Source organism: Nyctereutes procyonoides, unplaced genomic scaffold, assembly GCF_905146905.1.
Source record: "Nyctereutes procyonoides isolate TBG_1078 unplaced genomic scaffold, NYPRO_anot_genome, whole genome shotgun sequence".
NCBI classification, from domain to species: Eukaryota; Metazoa; Chordata; class Mammalia; order Carnivora; family Canidae; genus Nyctereutes; species Nyctereutes procyonoides.
In genome coordinates this window covers 69,393,597-69,412,689 of record NW_026575146.1, presented here as the reverse complement: position 1 = coordinate 69,412,689, position 19,093 = coordinate 69,393,597, and positions in this window count along the sequence as shown.

The window sequence follows — 19,093 nt, the reverse complement described above, 5'->3', positions numbered from 1 at the left end:
CCAGCTCCTGTTGGCCACCAATCTGCTTTCCATCTCTGTGGATTTGCTTGTTACAGAGGCTTCACGTATACAGAATCCTAACCTTCTGTGTTTAGCTTCTCTCAGTGAGCATGATGTCCTCAGGGTTCATCCACATAGTAGCACGTGTCAGTGTTTAGTTTTTTTATGGCCAGATAATATTCCATGGCATGGATAGACCACATTTTGTTTAAGATAAATATTTATTTATTTTTAAGGATTTTACTTATTCATAAGAGTCACACATAGAGAGGCAGAGAGAGAAGCAGGCTCCCTGTGGGGAGCCTGATGCAGGGGGATTCAATCCCAGGTCCCAGTTCATGACCTGAGCCAAAGGCAAGATGCTCAACCACCAAGCCACTAAGGTGCCCCAGGAAATATTTTAATACAATATTTTAAAGATGGATGTAGGAAAAAAAAATCCATAATGAACAAAGAAATCAAAAACTTCAAATAAAGACAGGATCAGGGTCGTGATAAGCTTTAACTGGATCCTGAGACAAAAGGAAAAAATCAATTATATTGATGCCATCTTAATTTAAAATTTTGATATTTTGTTCACCATGGATGTGTTATTGATTGTTTTTGTTGCATCTATTCATCTGTTGTATCACACTGTTGCCAATCTTGGTTACTGAATCTTTCATGTTTCCTTTTTTTTTTATTTTATTTTTTTGCCTCACCCTCCTCCTGACCCTGGTTGGGAGGCTGTGAGGCTGGGTGCAGGGACCCTGTGGAGGGGCCTTGTTTGGAACAGGGGCCACAAGGATGGAAAGGAAGGTACAACCAGGACTTTGGGCAAGCGAGATGGGATTTGCAGGAGAGAGAAGAACTAAGGATGACAATATTGATTTTCCATTGCTGGTGTGAGGGATCTCCACAACCTGTATGGTTGACAACCATCCACATTTTTTATTCCATTTTTTATTTCTGTAGGTCAGAGTGTGAGTGGGATTTAGGTCTCTCAGGGCTGAAATCAAGATGTCAGCAGAGCTGTGCCCCTTCCTTGGAACAACCTTCTTCTAAGCTCATTCGAGGTATTGGCTGAATTCAGTGCCTTGTGGCCATAGGACCAAAGTCTTTGGCTCTTGCTAGCTGCTGGCTGGGGGCAGGTGTGTAGAAGCTATCTGAATCCTTCTTGTGCTTTCCATGCAGCTCCCCTCTCGTGGTGGTGTGTTGAATCCTTCTGAGGCTTCAAATCTCTCTGATTTCCCATTCTGTTCCATCTCTCCTTTGCTTCTAGCCAGAGAAAGTTCTCTGCTTTTAAGGGTTCATATGATTATATTGGGCCCACTGGGTAACACAGGTGTATCAATCTGGATTCTCCAGGGAACCAGAACATGCCCCACTGTATATACATAGACACATATTAAGATATATAATTTAGATATTTATATAGTTAAGGTCTATAAAATATTATTTTTTATTGATTACCAGGTAATCGTATAGGTATATGATTTATCACAAGGAATTGGATTTTGTGCTTGTAGGGGTTGGCAAGCCACAAAACCATAGGGCAGAGTGGAAATTGTCAGGCAGGAGCAGATGCTGCAGTATTTTTATTATTAAATATTTTATTTATTTTTTTTAACACATACAGATAGAGAGTGAGCATAAGCAGATGGAGGGGCAGAGGGAGAGAAGAGAAGCAGGCTTCTTGCTGAGTCCAGAGCCCAATGACAATAGGGGCCTCTATCCCAGGGCCCTGGGATCATGACCTGAACCAAAGGCAGGTGCCTAACCAACTGAGCCACCCAGATGCCCCAGATGCTGCAGTCTTTTTATTTATTTTTATTTTTTAATTTTTTTATTTATTTATGATAGTCACAGAGAGAGAAAGAGAGAGAGGCAGAGACATAGGCAGAGGGAGAAGCAGGCTCCATGCACTGGGAGCCCGATGTGGGATTCGATCCCGGGTCCCTGGGTGGCGCAGTGGTTTGGCGCCTGCCTTTGGCCCAGGGCGCGATCCTGGAGTCTTTTTTTTTTTTAATTGGAGTTCAATTTGCCAACATATAGCATAACACCCAGTGCTCATCCTGCCAAGTGCCCCCCTCAGTGCCCATCACACAGTCACCCCAACCCCCCGCCCACTTCTCCTTCTACTACCCCTTGTTCATTTCCCAGAGTTAGGTGTCTCTCATGTTTTGTCACCCTCACTGATATTTTCACTCATTTTCTCTCTTTTCCCTTTATTCCCTTTCACTAATTTTTATATTCTCCAAATGAATGAGACCATATAATGTTTGTCCTTTTCCAATGGACTTATTTCACAGTCTTAAAGCAGAATTTCTTCTTTCTCAGAGGAACCGTTATTTTACCCAACTGATGGTATGAGGCCCACCCATGCTCTCAAGAATGACCTTTATTTAGAGTCAACTAATTTTAGGTATCAACCACATCTACAGAATGCTTCCACAGCAACACCTCGGTTAGTGTTTGAGTGAGTAACCAGGCACTGTAGCCTGGAGGACATATAAGATCAATCATCAGGAGCACCTGGGTGGCTCAGTGGTTGAGCATCTGCCTCTGGCTCAGGTTGTGATCCTAGGATCCTGGGATTGAGTCCCGCATCAGGCTCCCTTTGCATCTCCCTCTACCTATGTCTCTGCCTCTCTGTATCTCTCATGAATAAATAAAATCTTTATGAAAAGCGATTCACCATCACACCAGGGTAATCTATTTTAAGGTCTGTAAGATAGTTTAATCATATCTGCAAAGTCCCTCTGCTATGTGATCAACATATTTATATGTTTAAGGCATTCATGCCTGGAGATCTTTAGAGGTACATTCTGTCTACCCCAACAACCCTCAGAGGACAGATGTTGGGCGATGGTGGCGCTGCCATCAAGGTGAAGTACATGGGGTGGGGGGAGCAGGCTAGTGAGACAGGCTGGGGATTATACCCAGGAGAATTGGAAGCATGGCTGGCTTTGTGGGCAAGCGGCCTACAGTTCCTTGTGGCCTCATGCTCAGAAGGGCTCTGCACTTGGTTTAATGATTTACTGTGACCATCTTGAAATTATTAGTAATTTTCAACTAAGGACCCTACATTTTCACTTGCAATACACCCCACTGATTGTGTAACCAGTTCTAGATTGAAGCACAGGAAGAGCAGAGATCTGGGACAAAGCATCTGAGAAGAGTGACACTGAAGGGACAGAGAGGAAAGGAACGTGGACAAAGTTCTGGCAGTAACCAAAGAAAGAGAGGGAGAGCGATGGGCTCCAGAAACTCAGGAAAGTCACACAATCCTTCCCTGCAGTCTCAAAGCAGGCCAACTATGATAACAAGATTCACTGGATTCAGTAACAACCCAGAGACAGCTGTGTCCTGGTTAAGCTACAAGGGGGCTGGCAGTGGAAGCCAGATTGTGGTGGTAGTGGAGGTGGGGTGGGAGAGAGGAGATGCAGACCCCGGGAGGAATCCGGCAGTGAAAGGAAGGAAGGAAAGATAAGGTATCTGGAAAGGTCAGAGAAAAGAGTTTTGTTTCTTTGGTTGGTTTGGATACATTTGGTACTATTTTGCTGGGTTTTTTAAAACGTAAGTTTTAGTTACACAATGCATGAGTACATCCTGTTTGTAAAGAGAGAGAGAGAAATAAACCTTGACTAGTAAGGCTTTGATGACCTCCTCCAATCCAATCTCCATCTCAGGTATCTCTTGAAATTAGTTTGGGGTGTACACCTCTGAAACAGGCTGAGTCCTTGCAAACATATAGACTGGCATTTTCCACCTCTGTGCCATTGCCATTTGGGGCCAGAGCATTCTTTGTCATGGATGGGCTGTCCTGTGCATGTAGGATGTTCAGCACATCACTGACCTTTACCCAATGGATGCGAGTAGCAACCACCCTCCCCAGTGTGGACAACTAACAATGTTTCCAAATGTCTCCTGATGGTGGGATGCCTGAGTGGTTCAGTGGTTGGGCATTTGCCTTCAGCTCAGGGCATGATCCTGGAGTCCCGGGATCGAGTCCCATATCAGGCTCCTTGCATGGAGCCTGCTTCCCCTATCTCTGCCTCTCTCTGTGTCTCTCATGAATAAATAAATAAAATCTTGGGATCCCTGGGTGGCGCAGCGGTTTAGCGCCTGCCTTTGGCCCAGGGCGCGATCCTGGAGACCCGGGATCGAATCCCACGTCGGGCTCCCGGTGCATGGAGCCTGCTTCTCCCTCTGCCTTGTGTCTCTGCCTCTCTCTCTCTCTGTGACTATCATAAATAAATAAAAATTAAAAAAAAAAATAAAGGGAATGCTTTCAACAAAAAAAAAATAAATAAATAAATAAATAAATAAATAAATAAAATCTTTAAAAAAAACAAATTATGAAACTGAGGGCTTCCTAATTAGGAAACAGAGAAAGGTCTTTTCAAAATTAATTTCAAAATTAATTTTAATTTTTAGATAACTTAGCTAAGCAGCTATTAAGGTGTGCAGGTGGGATTTGAATTCAGGCAGGCTGACCTTGACAGAGAAGGAGTGATAGGAGATACAGGAGAAGCTATGTTCTATAATGGAGAGACCCCCCAGAGCAAGGAAGACAGGGATCTGTCTAACAGAACTTTCTGGAATGATGAGAATGTCCTATTATCTGCATTGTACATGTGGCTGCTGAGCCCTTAAAATGTGGCTAGCAGAACTGAAGAGCTGAGATTTAAATTTTACTTAACATTAATTTTTAAAAAGATTTTATTTACTTATGAGAGAGAGAGAGAGAACAAGCAGGAACAGAGGGAGAAGGAGAAGCAGGCTCCCCACAGAACCCCAGGATCATGACCTGAGCTGAAGGCAGATGCTTAACCAACTGAGCCACCCAGGTGCCCCTAAATTTTACTTAATTCTAATTGATTGAGGAGGAAATAGCCAGTAGCGGCCAGTGGTCTGGTACTGGCTAGTCCAGGTCCAGAGCATATGAAGTGGGTTTAGCCCAAGGTAGGGGGGCTGCTTCTTGAAAGAGCAGGTAGAAGGTAGAGGGATGACTGCAGCCTAGGCCATCTTATGTGGGGGTGGGGTAGGGGGTGGGTAGGTGCTAGTGAGGCTCCCCCCACAGGCCTGGGTCCAGGCACCAAGGAGGCTGGGGTGGGCAGACAAGGTGTTGGCTCAGCTGTGCTGGATAAGAAGAGGAAGCAGGCTCAGATCTGAGCCCCAGAACTGCAGGACATCTGTTGAGCTTTTGCTATGTGCTGGGCTCCACTCTAAGCACTTCTCAAATATCATCTCATGTAGTCCCACATCAACCTATGGGGTAGGTACTATTATTACATCCATTGACAAGATGAGGAAACAGAGGCCAGGAGAGTCAGAGGTCATAAGGACGCAGCAACCAATGCACAGGCTATGGGGATTTCTCCAGCAGTTCAGGGATGTGGGCAGGGGAGGATGACCCAGGGTCAGGTTTTGCCATCAGAAAGGATTTCCAACACCCAAATGGACTTTGAAGCACCCCCATCTAGATTCAGAGGGAAAGGAGAAAGGCCCAGAGAGGACAGGGACACACACACACACACACACACACACACACACACACACACACACACACCGAGAAAGAGAGAGGGCAAGAGAAAGAGAAATCTATATTAGAGAGAAGAGGCCCCAGAAATATGGAGACAGAGAGAGAGAGAGGGAGGACCATGCCAGCAGAGGGAGCCCCAGGAGAACCGTTGCACTGGGAGTGAACTGATCCACAGCCTCCCAGGACAGCTGTGGTCTGTCTCTGATCTCCCTCATGAGTTTCACCTCCTTCCACTGAGCCATCTCCCGATACCTCATGCAACTAAGACTGTCTACAATTCCTTCCTCCTCTGACCCCCAATCCCACTAGGAAAAGTTCTCAGGAGCCTACCGCAGGTTCTGTGAAAGAAAGGAGCAACTTTTCTGGTACAAGTGGCAAAGCTGAGGAAGGAGCGAAGGGCCAAAAGGCGATTGTTGCAAACTCCTGGCCAAAGTACTATGAGCCTTAGTCTTTCCTCTGGGGTGGAGAAGGAGATTCCTAAGTTCCTTCTCTCCTTGACGGTAAATCTGGGCAGGTGTGATTGTGGCAAAATCCCATTCATTGGCATTGACAGGTTTGGCTTTGTGTCCCACTTCTACCAACTTTTGCCCATGTGGCCCCAGGCTAGTCACTTTCGACTCAGCTCCAATGGCTTCATCTGTGTCAGCTCTCAGCAATCCTAACAGTAAACTATAAAAGCAGCTATCATTCCCAAACACAGGCAGTTTATCAGGCTCTATATAACCTCTAGGGTTATGATGATGATGATGGTAATAATGATAGGAATGGCTCTCTTTTTTGCATGAGTGCTAACTATATGTGAGGCATTTTACTGCATGCATCACATCAGTTTCTTACCAAAACTCTACGAAGTAGGTTCTAGTATTATCCTCATTCTATAGATGACAACACAGAGGCATGAGGGTGATTTTCCCTAAGTCACATAGTTAATGGAACAGAACTACCATCAAATCCACAGCTGCCTGGCTCCAGATCCTGCCCTCATTGCTAAACTTTTTGCCTTTTGTGAAAGGCGGAGTATAATAATCTCTGGCCATCAATCTTCCAAACAGTCACCATTATCATTGCTATGTTACAGGAAAGAAAAGTGAACCTCCAAGAAGTGAAATGATATTCCCAAGGACACAGAGTTAGCAAGAGGCAGCTCTAGGTTTTGAAACCAGTTTGATGTGCCCCCACTTCTGTTATCTTTTGGTCATACCCAATAGCTGATGCCCTGAACCTGGTCTGGTAAGAGACATTCTGAGGTAGACAGGGAGAGCTGACATTATATGACACCACGGGCTGTTCCAGTGTCTAGCATGCTGTGTGGGGCCAACATCCTGAGCTTCTAAATTCTATCTCTGTTCAGGATGCACAGATTGTGAAGAGAGTCTGAATTAATGTCAACCATTGATGTCCCCCTGTATTTTTCCAACTTACTCTCAGGCTCTGATGGAATATTTTCTATTTGACTCCTGCATGGGGACTATATAGGAGGACCAAAGGTGAGGGCGGGGGCTTGCTGAGGCAAATTTGCCAAACCAGACATCAGAATATGGTAACTTTTTGCCCTCAAAGACTCTGGCCATGTTACTGAAATGGATCAAAAGCCAAGTCCCGATCGGCACCACGGACAGCAACCACGGAGCCCACCTGATGGGGTTGGGTCCTGGGATGAAATAAGCAGGGTGTCTATACACAGGTCCGGGGGTGTTGGGGACTCCCAAAGGAGACAGTTTTGCAGTAGGCAGAGAAACTCAACATGTAGATGAGGATGAGATTGACCACAGAACGCTGTCATCCAGGGAAACATAATTTCTTTTCTACTGTACGCTGTGGCAGGTAGAGAGACAGCAAACATCAAAGCACCCTAGACTTGGTTTGGTCATAATGTGGTCCTTTCTGGATACAAGTGTACAGTCTAAGTGCGATTACAAATGCACCCATAAAATGTCAGGACTATGCCGCCTGCTTTACAAACAAATATTACATCATTCATTGCTTCCCCCCAACCCATTGTAGTAAAGTTCAGATAATGTAAAAATTGACCATTCACTAATTTAAAAGTGTACAATTCAATGGCATCTGGCACATTCGCAGTCTTGTGCAACCATCACCTCTAACTAATTCCAGGGTATATTCATCATCCCACAAGGAAACCCTGTGCCCATTGTATCAGTCAGGGTTTGTTCCAGAAACAGAACCAAACAAGATGTGTGAATATCTATCTCGATCTTTATCTCTATATCTCTATATCTATCTATCATCTATCTATCTGTCTATCTATCATCTATCTATCTATCTATCTATCTATCTATCTATCTATCTATCAGAGACTTCTTGTAAAGAATTGACTCATGCAATTATGGAGGCTGGCAAGTCCACAATTTGAAGGCTGTGCTGGCAAGCTGGAGACTCAGGGGTGCTGATGCTGCAGTTCAAGTCCAAAGGCCATCTGTTGGTAGAATTCTTTGTTGCTCAGAGGAGATCAGTTTTTGTTCTATTCAGGCCTTCAACTGATTGGATGAGACCCACTCACATTATGGAGAACAATCTGCTTTACTCAAAGTTCAATAAATAAATGTTAATCCCATCCCAAACACTCTCACAGAAACATAGAGAGCAATGTTTTATGACACATCTGACCGTGGGCCCAGCCAAATTGACACATAAAATTAACCATCATAAGTCCACCTTTTTCAACCTACCATCCATATGCTTCTTAAACAATATTTAATCTTCAGATAAACATGATGATGAGGTCATACTTCCAACTGACATAATACAATCATCCTGTATAACTGGAAATACACCAACCCTTTCCTCACAAGAGGAGGCAAAGTCCTTAGGTGATGTTCACTCTTTTTCTTGGTATCTCATAACTCATTACTATGGTATAAAGTTAACAATATTTAACTTTTTAAGTAATTTGTTTAATACTTGAACAAACTCAATAATATAAACTGACACATCTTATCTTAGATGATAAGACAGGAGAGGGAAGAAAACAAAGATATAAATAGATGATGATAGATAGATGATAGATAGATAGTGATTAGCAACATATTGTTAACAAAATAAAGAGAAAATACTAATGATGATTACAGCCTTCATGTCTCTAACTGGTCACATGGTCACAGCTGGTATTTATAACTACCTTTTTCCCACTCCTCATTCCATATTCTCTTTGCCTTCAGTAAGCACTTCAGTTGATTGTGGTTCTTTACCTGGTGTGATGATTCAAATCTACACTGATGAGGGGTTTGGGTCATTAGTAGTCCTGTCTGGAATGGATTTTTGTGGTTTTTCATTTATCCTAACACAGGACATGCCAGAGCTGAGAGATGTCCTAGGGGATCTCCTCTGTTGCAGACATGCCCTTCCTCACCTCTGTCACAACATACCGTGTCCAGTCTCCCCTTACCGAATTCCTTGGTAATCAGTAATTCCTTTCTGTGCCTGTGGATTCCAGGCAGGAAGAACCTGAAGTGGCCTGGAGGCAGTCAATAGAATCATTGTTCTGTCCCCCAGTAGAAACATTTGAAATAAGAGCTCTAGGTCAATAAATCAAAAGGTCACAGGGACAGGAAAAAACATTTTGCTAGTGTGTCACTAGGAATATTAGTGAGTGGTGAGCCATCCCCTTTTCCAGCCCTCGATTGGTGGAGTCTTGAGTCCTGGCTATTGGAGGAACAGAACTATATTTTAGATGCTGATTCAGAGCATATACAGCCTAGAAAATAATGCCCCAGTCCTATGAGGTATTGACATTTAGCTAATGCTGTAACTTAGTCTTCAAAGGCCTTTCCACCATTCTATCAAGCCAAGTGCTTCAGGATGGTGAGGAACATGGAAGACCAGTGCATTCCTTGAGCGTGAGCCTACTGCCACACCTCTTTGCCTGTGCATTGAGTTCTTTGGTCAGATGGAATGTTGTGTGGAACACCATGATAGTAGTCATAGCATTCTGTAAGTCCACCCATGGTAGTTTTGGCAGAAGCATTATGTGCATGGAAGGCAAATTTGTATCCAGAGTAAGTGTCTGCTCAAATAAGGACAAAATGCTGCTCCTTCTATGATGGAAGAAGTTCAATGTAATCATCCTGCCACCAGGTGGCTGGCTGATCCCACTGGAGAATGATGCCCTATCAGTGTTGGTCTCGGCTGCTGGCAGATTGGGCACTAGGCAGTGACCATAACCAAGTCAGTCTTGTTGAGTGGAAGTCTATGTTCCTGACCCATGTACAACCTCCATTCCTGCCGCTCTGGCCACTTTGTGCATGCACCCAATGACAGGAGTGACTGGAATCCACAGAACTGGGCCTCCTATCCCACTTGATTATCAAAATTATCCTTTGCTGAGGTCATCCTTTTGTGAGCATTCACAAACATCTTCATGTTTTTTGCCCATTCAGAGAGGTCTAGCCGTATACTTCTTCCCCAGACTCCTTGTCACCAATTTCCTAATCATGTTATTTCCAAGTCCCTGACCATCCAGCCAAACCATTGGCCACAGCCCATGAACACCAGTATGATCTCATGTCTGGTCATTTCTCCTTCCAAGCACAGTGAACAACTATGTGCACTGCCCACTGTGAGGATATCCCTTCACAACGTCCTTCAGGGATATCCCAGGGAGGGGCTAAAGTGTTGCAGTGTGTGCTTTCAGAGGCTGCCTGCATTATCTGCAAGACCATCGTTAAAGATGTCCAAGATTTCCCTTCCTCTATAAACTGATCATATGGAACACCCCATGAGGCCATCAGGGAAGACTGCGAGAAAGAGGTAGGTGGCAGGTGTGGTGACTGTGTACATTTGGGCCACTTCTTCATATAACTTGCTCCACCTGTGGGGTCTGTTTGACCATCCCTCTCTCTTTTCCCTTTCTCTCTCTCAATCCATCACTATCAGTAGCCACTAACAGCTTTCAGTAATTTGAACATTTCACAAATATTTTTCTGAGATCATGTCGAACTCCCATGGAGACACTATAACTGTATTTACAGATGAAGTGATAATCACTTCCCAGCAAGGAGGTGGCCTCACAGTGTACCAAACCTTTGTCTCAGGGATGAGATGCTCTCATTGCGCACCTTTACAGACTGTGATCATAGGAGCTATTGACCTGGCAAGAAATCACATTTGGTAAGTGCATTTTCTTTTAGATAGAAAGGCATATTCTTAGAGAAATAGAATGTGTCTTTGGAAACTTTACAAAAAAACATGATGTGGATGTACAGTTTCTTCTCTCCCTACATTTGAAACTAAACACAGAAAAATATTTATCATTTTTTTGTCCTCAGAAATGCTTATCTGTACAATTTTCCTGCTTAGAAAACACATACTGCTTTCTTTAGCTGTTTACCTTGAATATTTAAAATGTTAATGACAGGGGAGGTGGGTGGGGGGATGGGGCAACTGGGTGATGAGCACTAAGAAGGGCACTTGATGGGATGAGCACTGGGTGTTATATTATATGTTGGCAAATTGAATTTAAATTTACAAAAAAATCACAGAATGGGTACCTACAGTAGGCCATCTGTTACATTACCAGTTACAAAGCTTTTTTTTTAATTTTTAAAGATTTTCTTTTCTTTCTTTTTTTTAAGATTTTATTTATTTATTCATGAGAGACACACACAGAAAGAGGCAGAGACACAGGCAGAGGGAGAAACAGGCTCCATGCAGAAAGCCTGATGTGGGACTTGATCCTGGGATTCCAGGATCACGCCCCGGGCCAAAGGCAGGTGCCAAACCACTGAGATATCCAGGGATCCCCCCAGTTACAAAGCTTTATGTGGCATTTTATTCATAGGACTTATATGTATTTTAATAGTCCATAGTATCAACCCTCATGTTTGAAGAAATTCAAATTTTGAACTTTTTGGAATTATTATTCATTCTGAAGACTTGGGAAATGCAGAGTTATATCTACCTTTTAGGTAAAATATACATTTTACAGCAATTTACAAAATTGGCTTTTGTTTATAAGCCTCAATTTGAATGATGTATAAGTAGCCCTTTATATTTATATGACCATAAAATAGAAACTGTAATTTTCCTTTAAATTAGCTCACAGTTTATATGCCTAATGCCAGATTTGCTTTCCTTTTTTAAAAAAAATTTATTGGAGCTCAATTTGCCAACATATAGCATAACACCCAGTGCTCATCTCGCCAAGTGCCCCCCTCAGTGCCCATCACCCAGTCACCCCAACCCCCCGCCCACCTCCCCTTCCACTACCCCTTGTTCATTTCCCAGATTTAGGGGTCTCTCATGTTTTGTCACCCTCACTGATATTTCCCACTCATATTCTCTCCTTTCCCTTTATTCCCTTTCACTAATTTTTATATTCCCCAAATGAATGAGACCATGTAATGTTTGTTCTACGATTGACTTACTTCACTCAGCATAATACCCTCCAGTTCCATCCACGTTGAAGCAAATGGTGGGTATTTGTCGTTTCTAATAGCTGAGTAATATTCCATTGTACCAATTCTGTGATTTAATCAATTTTCATTAGTTCTCTGCATGTCTTTCAAGTATCATGACTATAGCTATTTTCATACCTTTTAAAGGTTTTGTGATATTGCTTTGATATATTTCTAGAGTTGTAGTCATGTTAATTGACTCCGAAGAATAGAGGATATCTTCTCTGAACAGTCAAGTTTTGGATTCTTGGTTGGGACCTAAGTCTGCTTTGATTCTCACAAGGTGATTCAAAATTAAGCTATTGATCTTCAAATTGAGCTTCTTTTTGTATGACTAGTTAAATAACTGTACTATAAACAAAGACTAAGTCAACTGAGTCAATCCTTAATATACTATGAAATATAACAAAAACTAAGTGGCACAAGAATTGATAGATTACATATATTTTTAATAAACTAGTATATCATAATAAAACAAAGAAAGTAACAGATTGCAAACAACAAAAACCTATGTCAAAGGTATTAACTTAAAAAAAGTATTATTGACATAACAGTGAAATTTTAAAGTGCCAATTTATTGTTATCTGTTGTTCAATAATGGTACTTGTAATTTAAATAGATGACACATTATCAGGTGTCATAGTAAGTTAAAGTGTATTTTTAAAATAGGGGTGTTATTTTGAAAATAACTTCCTAAGCCATTGTTAACACTGTGTTTTTGAGAATTAAAGAGAATTTGGCCTAAAGGTTGTTTAAACAAATTCCTGTGCTAATAGCATTCTACCATTGTAAATAGCGCTCATAACATTACATATTTCAGGAAAAGTGAAAAAATAAAAAAATGTTAATGACAATATCCTCTTTAAAATTTCAGTTTATGAAATATTTTCCAGTATTCTGAGCTTATCTTTATATTTTTGTGTCTTTCATGCCCTCCTTCCCCTTTCTGTTCTATCTGGACCCTCAGGGGATGGAGGATACCCACCCAAATGGGGAGGGTGGATCTCTTCACTCAGGGACTGAATCAAATGCTCATCTTTCAGAAACCTGCTCACAGACTGACTCACGAGTTATATTTTCCCAGCTCTCTGGACATGCCTTAGGCCAGTTGGGTTGACCCCTAAAAATAACCATCACCGTCAGAATGGTTGTTTCCCCCTTAAAATCTGGCTTGTTCAACTCTGACCTGAGCCAGATTCCTTTTACTTTTTCTGTATACTTTTTTATTGGAGTTTGATTTGCCAACATATAGTATAATACCCTGTGTTCATCCCATCAAGTGTCCCCCTAAATGCTAGAGGAGAACACAGGCAACACCCTTGTTGAACTTGGCCACAGCAACTTCTTGCAAGATACATCCATGAAGGCAAGGGAAACAAAACCAAAAATGAACTCTTGGGACTTCTTCAAGTTAAAAAGATTCTGCACAGCAAAAGAAACAGTCAACAAACCTAAAAGACAAACTATGGAATGGGAGAAGATATTTGCAAATGACATAACAGATAAAGGGCTAGTATCCAAGATCTATAGAGAACTTATGAAACTCAACAGCAAAGAAACAAACAATCCAATCATGAAATGGGCAAAAGACATGAACAGAAATTTCACCAAAGAAGACATAGACATGGCCAACAAGCATATGAGAAAATGTTCCACATCAATTACCATCAGGGAAATACAAACCAAAACCACAATGAAAATGGTGAAAATTAACAAGACAGGAAACAACAAATGTTGGAGGGATGTGGAGAAAGGGAGCCCTCTTGCACTATTGGTGGGAATGTGAACTGGTACAGCCACTCTGGAAAACTGTGTGGAGGTTCTCAGAGTTAAAAATAGAGCTACCCTATGACCCAGAAATTGCACTACTGGAGATTTACCCCAAAGATACAGATGCAGTGAAACGCCGGATAACTTGCACCCTAATGTTTATAGCAGCAATGTCCACAATAGCCAAACTGTGAAAGGAACCTTGATGTTCATCAAAAGATGAATGGATAAAGAAGATGTGATGGTCTATATATACAATGGAGTATTACTCAGTGATTAGAAATGATGAATACCCACAATTTGCTTTGAGGTAGATAGAACCGGAGGGTACTATGCTGAGTGAAGTAAGTCAATTGAAGAAGGACGAACATCATATGGTTTCATTCATATGGGGAATATAAAAAATAGTGAAAGGGATTATTGGGGAAAGGAAGGAAAACAAATGGGAAATATCAGAGAGGGTGACAGAACATGAGAGACTCGACTCTGGCAGACGGGCACTGAGGCAGATTCTTAGCAAGGTAAGGGTAGAGAGCCTGGTGTTGGAAGACAGAGGACTCCTGAGTAGTCTACTCCTGCCAGAGGAAGAACGGCTGACCATGTCAGGCATCTGCTCTGGTGGAAAGGAGTTCCATGAGTCCAGGCAGTGAAACCACAGTGGGGAGCAGACACAGTTTAGGGGAAACTGGAAAATAAAAGCAAAATGAAGCTCAAGGCTCTTCCATCTTGGGGGCTTGGTAGGAAGAGGAGGAGAGAGCCTTTCTGCCAGAAGCTGTGGACTAGTGTTTCCTTCTTGACTCTCCAGCCACGACATGTGGGTCAAGACTCAGGGACATTGGGGTAGGGACAGTCCCACAGGATGGATGTCCCTCATGCTCCGTGGCCTGGAGGGTGAGCCACATTTAGCATTCCTGGTGGGTCAGGGTCCCAGGCAGGGAGGGAGGATGTGTCTTGCCCTGGGATTGCCTCCAATTCCCCTGAGATGTGCGTAGGGGGGTGAACTCCAGGAGGCCCTGGTGAGCCCCTCATGGTGAGAGGAGAGATCCCCTGTGGGCCACATGGGGCAGAAGCAGGTGTCCACACACATCCACTGAACCCCTGGGATAAAAGGGACATTGAGATGACCAGAAGGGTCCCCAGGTCCCTAGGGAGCAGAGAAAGGCTGGACCCTGTGACCCCTGGGCATAGACATCAGCTGGGCCTCCAGCAAACCCCACAGACCCCAGTCAGCTCAGATCCAGAGATCAGCAGGAGGATGCAGAGCATCTGCTCCCTCCACCTGGGACACCATCCTGGGAACAAGCATGGAGGTGGGCAAAAGATATGATATGGGAGTATTTGCAATGATTGGGAGGGACTGTGTGTGTGAGTGTAAGTGTGTGTGTGTGTGTGTGTGTGTGTGTGTGTTCCCTGCTTTAGTGAGGGCAGCTCCTGAGTGAGACCAAATCACTGAAGGACAATGACATTTTATTTTTTTCTGCTGAACTGCATTGCATCCTGCTCTGCCACACACACACACACACACACACACACGTATGCAAGCACACAAGTGCACACACACACATCCCCTAACACACCCATGGTACGTACGCTGACACGCAGTACTCTGTAATTTCTCCAGGTTGGAATTTCCTAACGAACACCTTTGATGAAATAAAGAAGCATCTGTGCTATTGTTACAAAGTGCTCCACAGTTTTCCGCATATGTATCTATTTTTCTTTCCAGCATGGGTAATAATCTAGAGGCCCTCCTCCAACTGCTTTGTCACTTAAACCCAGCAGAGGCAGGCTTGCACACGTCAGCTTCCACAGCACCCTCTCATGGCACAGAACACAGCACTGTGACTAGGGGAGGTGCTCCAGAGCCCCATCCCTGATGATGATGCTATGAGTCTGTGTCATGTTTTTTAAATATCTTATTTTTAAGTAATATCCACACCTAATGTGGGGCCTGAATTATAACCCCGAGATCAGGAGTCACATGCTCTACTGACTGAGGCACCAGGCCGCCTAGAATGGGATGTTTGACAACAGGAAAGTCCTCCTGTCCTGCATCTTCTTCCTGCCCTGCAGCCCCGTCAGTGCCCCCTAACCAGAGCCTAACCTGACCAGCTGGGAGGCAGGGGTGAGTGTGCAGAGCACAGCCCAGAGGCACAGGATGCAGAGGGGTGCAGAGACGAGAGCATCGTACCTGAGCAGGAGCCACCAGACTGGAGGGCATGAGGAAGACCTGGCCTGAGTGTTCTTCTGATGTGCCACCTGCTTCTCTGTGCGCCCTCTGCCCCCCAGAATGACATGAAGTCATCGGAGAATTTCAGATCCCCTTTTGCATTTGGGAAATGTATAGTTTGAGCATAGTCAGCCTGTTGGGACCAGAAGCAGAGCCGGAAACTTCCACCTTCTGTGTCCCACACCATCTGTGTAATGAGATATCTGTGTCGTATCTGTCAGACGTGTGTACATATCTACCATCATGTGTCCCTAGGTATCCGTTTATGCATCTGCTCATCCCCCGTGGATGCATCTGTCATTCTCCACCGTCCCATCATCTCCCTCTGTGCATTTGCCTATTTGTTACCTGCTACCCATCATCCTTATGTTTGTATCCATATACATGTACGTACGTATGTACCATCCACGACTTTATCATTATCATCCGTCTATCTCTTCTCTATCTACCTATCATTTCTCTGTCTCTATAATCACCACTTAATACTAGGTGGGTTCCATGTGGGCACAGGTTCCGCCTGGTTATGTAATACCTCACTAGAAATGCCTTCCAGAAACCAAGGCCTTTCTATGATCCAATGGAGGAAGGTAGAGTTGAGCCTGAGCCCCCGCCCACTTCCTTCCTGTGAGACCACAGACAGGACCCTCCACTCTCCTTTCCTGCTCACTGCCTGACCCACAGGGCCTGTCCTGCCACCCCAGAACGAGGACAGCACGGACCTGGACAGGCCGGCCATGTCCCTCAACCCCACCTGTGTCCTGGGTCTTGGTGAGGAGGGAAGGTGGGGAGCGGTGGGAGAAGGCTCCAGTGGGGACCAGGCTTCTCTCAGGTAGCCCCTCGGGGACCTGTGGGTCCCATGGGAGGACTCTCCCTGCAGGTCGTGAGGCTCTGTGCCTGGGGCCTAAGCCAACAGTACAGGGACCAGAGCCTCTGACGTGTGTCCCAGAGGTTGGGATGGGGCGGGTTAGACATGAACAAGGCCATGAGGGGGGACGGTGACTGCTTGGAGTCACCTGGGAATGGTCCTGAACTGGCTACAGGGTAGGGACTGCGTGAGGGAGTTCACGTGGCTGAGGGGAGGTTTGCAGGCCCTCAGCACACTGACCCCCTGGAAGGAGCTGGGCAGCTTGTTTCTCACTGGGGCTTCTCCTGCAGTGCTCTGCCTGGGCCATGTGATCCCCACCCAGGAGGGTGAGTCCTCTGCACCTGCTTCCTGTCCCTCTCACCCCAGGGCAGCCCTGCACGGGAGTCCTGTTCCTTCTGGGAGGGACCCAGACTCTGAGGTCCACAGAGGAGAGCCCCCCAACAGCCCCTGCAAACAGCTGCAAATCCCTGAAGAGCTTCCAGCTGCTCAAGTCCCACAGAGACCGTGGACCCAGACTCTCATCCCCTTGAATTGACCCCTCACTCCCCTCTCCTGGGAGCCACTGGCCAGGACCAGAGAACACAGTTGTCCTGGATTCTCAGAGCTCAAAGCCCTGTGGGTCCTGCCCTCATGTCTCAGGTCAGCCTGCACCTCCTGTGGGCTCCATCCATGCTAGACTCCTCCACCGTCAAAGTCCTGGTGTCTCCACTGTCCCTCCCATCCCCACACTCCCCACACTCCCCACCATCCCCACCATCCCTCCTGTCCCCACCATCCTCACTGTCCCCATCATCCCCACCGTCCCCATACTCCCCACACTTGCACCATCACCACCATCCCCACTGTCCCCACTGTCCCACCTGTCCCCACTATCCTACTTGTCCCTACCATCCCCACCGTCATCACCATCCCCACACTCCCAACCATCCCCACCTGTCGCCACCATCCACACTGTCCCACCTGTCCCCACCATCTCCACACTCCCCACCATCCCCACACTCCCCACCGTCCCATCTGTCCCCACAGTCCTCAGCGATCCCACCATCCTCACAGTCCCCACCATTCCTACCATCCCACCTGTCCCCACAGTCCCCACCGTTCCACCTGTCCCCACTGTCCACACCGTCCCTGCTGTCCCTGCCTCTCCAGCAGCGTGGGGCCCTGCAGGAGCTGCTGCACTTCCACTTCTCTTATCTCTCCGGCCAGGCTCTGCCCATCCTCCACTCTCTCCCTGCAGGTGGGTTTAGAGAACACCCATAGGATGGTTTTACCTCCCAGCCACGCCCTTCCAGACTGAATCAAGGTGCAGGGGATCCCATATCAAAGTCTTTCATGACCACATCTATCTCTAGTCTGCCCTGCTCTGTCCAACTCTTTTATCTCCAGACCCTTCGTTCTCTTTCTGTCTTTCAGACATGCCACACTCACCCTGCGGACAGTACCCTCTCCCATGCAGGGTCTCCACCTCCAGCACCCAGCTCCTTTACCTGCCACGAGGTAATTTTTGCTCGTCTCTCAAACACTTGTCCTCATCTGACACTGAGGAAGGGTCTCTTTATAAAGAGTGCAGGGACCTCACCATAGGTCTGTCTGGCGTCCAGGCCCTTTTCCTTACTCCATGTCACCTCCCCAAACTGCTGCACCCGATAGAGAGTATTTTGGTGGTCTGTTTCTGTCTCACAGAAATGCGTTCTCTGTGGAGTCTGGTAGCAGTCTCGTGGTGCTGTCAGTGGTCTTGCGGTGGCCCCAGCAGGTCACCAGGCCTGCAGGCTCCCTTCTTTGCTCCATAGCTTCGGTGCAGGGCCACCAGCACCGGGGTTACCTTTTGATGCAAGGTGGCTGCCAGAGCTCCAGCTATTGCATGTGCTTGCAGATTGGAAGGCAGAGAGAGGCAGAAATAAGGAAAAGGCCCTCCAGGCTTAACTGCCACCCTTTAAGCTGCCGTCCCGGGAATCCCACCACCAGGCTCCTCTGTGTCATTTCACAGACATGGTCACAGGGCTGCACAGAGCAGATCTGGAGTTCTCAGTATTAACCTGTGATGCTCTGTTGAACAGTGACGGAGAGCCCAGATGTTGAGGGCAGGAGCCATCTGTATGACCTCCCTCCCACCTCCCAGGGAAGGACAGGCTGTCTCCTCGGAACGCACCCTAAGAGCCCAGTCTGCTTCCCTCCTAGGGGTCCTGCCCAGACCCTCCATCTGGGCCGAGCCGGGCTCTGAGATTCCCCGGGGGCAGCCCGTGACCATCGTGTGCCAGGGCCCTGCTGGGGCTGAGACACTCCACCTG